The sequence below is a fragment of the Dromiciops gliroides genome, chromosome 1, assembly GCF_019393635.1.
Source record: "Dromiciops gliroides isolate mDroGli1 chromosome 1, mDroGli1.pri, whole genome shotgun sequence".
In the NCBI taxonomy this organism is placed as follows: Eukaryota; Metazoa; Chordata; class Mammalia; order Microbiotheria; family Microbiotheriidae; genus Dromiciops; species Dromiciops gliroides.
In genome coordinates this window covers 367,017,157-367,022,173 of record NC_057861.1, presented here as the reverse complement: position 1 = coordinate 367,022,173, position 5,017 = coordinate 367,017,157, and the positions used below count along the sequence as shown (strand labels likewise).

General features: G+C 35.8%; 1 non-coding gene across 1 annotated transcript; it reads left to right on the top strand.

The window, feature by feature from the left end:
• The first annotated feature begins 634 nt into the window (after positions 1–634).
• Positions 635–767, top strand: LOC122737822. The gene has a single exon (XR_006354592.1). It is a non-coding gene; the product is annotated as a U6atac minor spliceosomal RNA (small nuclear RNA).
• The last annotated feature ends 4,250 nt before the right edge of the window (positions 768–5,017 follow it).

Genomic DNA, 5,017 nt, shown 5'->3' with positions numbered 1-5,017 from the left:
AGATGCTACTTAACTCTAAATAGAAACTATTTAATGTAGGTGGACCCTTTTACAAAATAACAAAAAGTTCAGGGAGTAAGGTAGGGAACCATTGGGAAGGGATAGTTTGCTTGGGTGGAGGTGGCGTAGATCCAAAAATAAAACAAGAGTATAGAATTGACAAAGTTTGTTTAGCCCCAGGCAATTCATTTTTCTGGAATGTGGAGTGTGTGGGGATCAGTCAGTTCTCAGTAAATTTGCAGTTATCAATGTATATGTGAAAGGTCAGTAATCCTGATCTGTGTTTTGCCACTGAACTCTAGTGACTCTGGAGGACACAATGAAGCTAATGACTGCAGATCTGCTTCACTTAAATCTAATTCACTTGCAAGTCAAGACATCGTCCTCCTGAAGGCATTGGTCCTCTTCAAGAACTAAGGATGAGCAATAATCTGAGTAGTAGTAACTGTCCCAATGGTGACCCACTGGCTGCTTCCAGTTGTAGAATGCTGCTATTTCCTCCCTCCTTCCCTCCCTCCCTCACTCTTCCTCTTTCTCTTTGTCCTCCTTCTCCCCCTCCTCATTCTTCTCTGCTCATTCTCTTCACATGGGGTGGCATACCTTTAAATGTGGGTACTCTATTTAAAGAAATTTAGTGTTATATGAAAGGAGAGCAAGTTAGCACTCCCCTTGATAAGGATGCAAGAGGTCCTAGTAGCCTTTAAAACACATATACAGTTAAGGCATTGCCACCTACACTGTGGCATCTAAAGAAATTTAAATTTTGATGGCTTACACTTCACAAGATATTTTGGGGTTTGAGGGCTAGAATTTCCCCATACTTATTTATATTATTTATTATTTTCAAAACCTTGGGACAATTAACTCTTATCATATGAAGTTTACATTAAGGATTTCCTGAAATATAGCTTTGAAAAATCAGGCTTTTAGGGGCAGCTAGGTGGCGCAGTGGATAGAGTACTGGCCCTGGATTCAGGAAGACCTGAGTTCAAATACGACCTCAGACACACTTACTAGCTGTGTGACTCTGGGCAAGTCACTTAACCCTCATTGCCCTGACCAAACCCCCCCCCCAAAAAAAAAAAAAAGAAAAGAAAAATCAGGCTTTTATAAAGCCCATCATTATTCAAAGGGAGCTTCTTGACAGTGCCTTTAAATCCAAATTCATCAGGCTTTTGCTGATTAGCCAATAATGTGACCTCCTAAGCCTTATTTGCTCATTGTTTGGGTTTTGATGGCTCACAATGAGTGTAAGTACCAATTCTTTCTGTTCTAACGAGAAATTTGGAGGGGCTCCCTCTACCAGATTGACTGTTTTGTGCAGACAGATAAAGGTTATCTTTTGCCTCAATTCTTAACTAGTCTTTAGGTAGTCTGATTGGTATGGCACTGAATAAGTAAATTAATTTAGGTAGAATTGTCATTTTTATTATATTTGCTCAGCCTATCCATGAGCAGTTGATATTTTTCCAATTATTTAGATCTGATTTGATTTGTGTGGTTTTGAATTTGTTCATAGAGTTCCTAGGTTTCTCTTGGCAAGGAGACTCCCAAATATTTTACATTGTCTACCGTTGCTTTAGATGGATTTTCTCTTTCTATCTCTTGCTGCTGGACTTTGTTGGTCATGTATAGAAATGCTGATGATTTATGTGGATTTATTTCATAGCCTGATACTTTGCTAAAGTTGTTAATTGTTTCAAGTAATTTTTGAGTTGATTTTCTAATATTCTCTAAGTATGCCATCATATCATCTGCAAAGAGTGATAGTTTTGTTTCCTCCTTGCCTATTCTAATTTTTAAATTCTTTTTCTTTTCTGATTGCTAAAGCTAACATTTCTAGTAGAATATTAAATAATAGAGGTGATAATGGACATCCCTGTTTCACCCCGATCTTATTAGGAAGGCCTCTAACTTATCTCCATTACATATAATGCTTACTGATGGTTTTAGGTAGATACTGTCTATTAATTAAGGAAAGCACCACCTATTCCTAAGCTCCCTAGTGTTTTGTGTTTTTTTCTGATAAAAGTATTTTATTATTTTCCAGTTACACATAGAGATAGTTTTCAACATTTGTTTATATAAGATTTCCAATTCCAAATTTTTCTCCCTCCCTCCCCCCCCTCCCCCATCCTCTATACAGCAGGAAATTTGATATAGCTTATATACATATATAATAACATTAAATACATTCTGCATTAGTTATGTTATAAGAAGAATCAGAGCATAAAAGGAAAAACCTTAAAAAAGAAAAAAAAAAACAACAGCAACAAAAACAAAAGAAATAGTTTGGTTCAATCAGCATCCATATTCCACAGTTCTTTTTTCTTCCTGCATTTGGAGAGACTTTTCCACCATGAGTCCTTTGGAATGTCCTTGTACCGTTGCATTGGTGAAAAGAATCTAATCTATCACAATTGATCAACACATAATTTTGATGATATTGTATAATGTTCTTCTGCTTCTGCTCATCTCACTCATAATCAATTCATGCAATTCCTTCCAGGTTTCTCTGAACTCTTCCTGCTCATCATTTCTTACAGCACAATAGAATTCCATTACATTCATATACCACAACTTACATGTTCAGCCATTCCCCAATTGATGGGCAACCCCTCAATTTCCAATTGTTGCCACCAAGAAAGAACATCTATAAATATTTTTGTACATGTGGGTCCTTTTCCCTTTTTTATGATCTCTTTGGGAAAAAGACCCAAAAGTGGTATTTCTGGGTCAAATGGTAAGCACAGCTTCACAGCCCTTTGGGCATAATTCCAAATTGCTCTCCAGAATGGTTGGATCAGTTCACAGCTCCACCAACAATGCATTAATGTTCCAATTTTTCCACAAGATCTCCAATATTTATTATTTTCCTTTTTTGTCATATTAGCCAATCTGATAGGTGTCAGATGGTACCTCAGAGTTGTTTTAATTTGCATCTCTCTAATCAATAGTGATTTAGAGCATTTTTTCATATGGCAATAGATAGATTTGATTTCTTCATCAGAAAACTGCCTGGTTTTTGACCATTTCTTAAATGGGGAATGACTTGGATTCTTATAAGTTTTATTTAGTTCCTGATATATTTTAGAAGTGAGGCCTTTATGAGAAATACTGGCCATAAAAATTGTGTCCTAGCTTTCTGCCTCTCTTCTAATTTTGGATGCATTCCTTCTGTCTGTATAAAACATTTTTTTAATTTAATGTAATAAAAATCATTCATTTCACATTTCATAATATTTTCAATCTCTTGTTTGGACATAAACTCTTCTCCTTTCCAAAGATTTGAAAGGTAAACCATTCCTTACTCTCCTAATTTAGCAATGGTATCACCTTTTATGTCTAAATCATGTACCCATTTTGACCTTATTTTAGTATAAGGTGTAAGATGTTGGTCTATGCCTAGTTTCTGCCATACTATCTTCCAGTTTTCCCAGCAGTTTTTGTCAAATACTGAGTTCCTATCCCAGAAGTTGGAGTCTTTAGGTTTATGAAACAGTACAATACTAATGTCATTTACTACTGTGTTTCCTGTGCTTAGCCTATTCCTTTGATCCTCCACTCTATTTCTTAGCCAGTAGCAGATAGTTTTGATGACTGCTGCTTTTTAGTAGAGCTTCAGATTTGGTATAGCTAACCCACATTCCTGTGCATTTTTTTTCATTATTTCCCTTGATATTCTTGACTTTTTGTTTTTCCAGATGAATTTTGTGCGGGCAGATTCCAGAGAAACCTCAAAGGACTTGCATGAATTGATGATGAGTGAGACAAGCAGAACCAGAACATTGTATACAATATCATTAACAATATGTGTTGATCAGCTGTAATAGACTTGATTCTTTTCAGAAATACAATGGTGCAAGATATTTCCAAAGGACTCATGATGGAAAATGTTCTCGATGCGGATTGAACGATACTATTTCTTTTTTTTTTTTTTTTTGCACTCTTGTTTTTCTTTTTTGAGGTTTTTCCTTTTTGCTCTGATTCTTCTAACATGACTAATGTAGTAATATGTTTAATGTTATTGTACATATATAACCCATATCAGATTAATTGCTGTATAGGGAAGGAAGGGAGGGAGGGAAAAATGATACTAGAAATCTTATAAAAACAAATGTTGGGGCAGCTAGATGGCTTAGTAGATAAAGCACTGGCCTTGGATTCAGGAAGACCTGAGTTCAAATACAGCCTCAGACACTTGACACTATCTGTGTGACCTTGGGCAAGTCACTTAACCCTCATTGCCCCACAAAAATTAAAACAAACAAACAAACAAACAAAAAACAAATGTTGAAAATTATATCTACTTGTAACTGGAAACTAATAAAATACTTTCATAATTTAAAAAAAAATCTTAACTAATGATACACATATCACTGAATGGGCATTGCCTCAGGCAAACTGAATCCTTGGAGAGATCTTAGTTTGAAAAGGCCAAGGTCCCCCTCTACATCTGGGGACACCACCAGTTTTCCTTACCTGTGTCATGGCACTGGCCTCAGATGAGTGGAGGAGAGAATGAGGCTGCCAACTTTGTACAGCCATGTTTTACTTAAAACTAATTCACTTGCAAGTCAAGATATCACCCACCTGATGTCCTTGTTCCTATTCAAGAATGAAAGACTAACCACAACCACAGCAACAACAACAATGTGGAATATCAGATAGAGAGACGCCTTTAAAGAAATAATGACATGGCCAAGTTCCACCTTAGCCTCATACTGACTATGTGATCATGGTCAAGTTACAATTGCCAATATAAATTTTATAGGAGGTACCAATCTGCAGTTTGCTTTGGTTGAGAAAAGTTATTGGTTTTAAATAGATCCATCAGTTGATCTATAAATGTAGATCATGGGTTCTTAAAATGTATGTGTGTATATGTGTCTGAAGACTATTACACTTTAGCAAGTTCATGAATATTATTAACCTCTGCTCAGAATAATGTTTTAAATGCATAAAATAAAATAACAAAAGGAACAAGTCATATCAAGATTATGTGTTTACACAAACA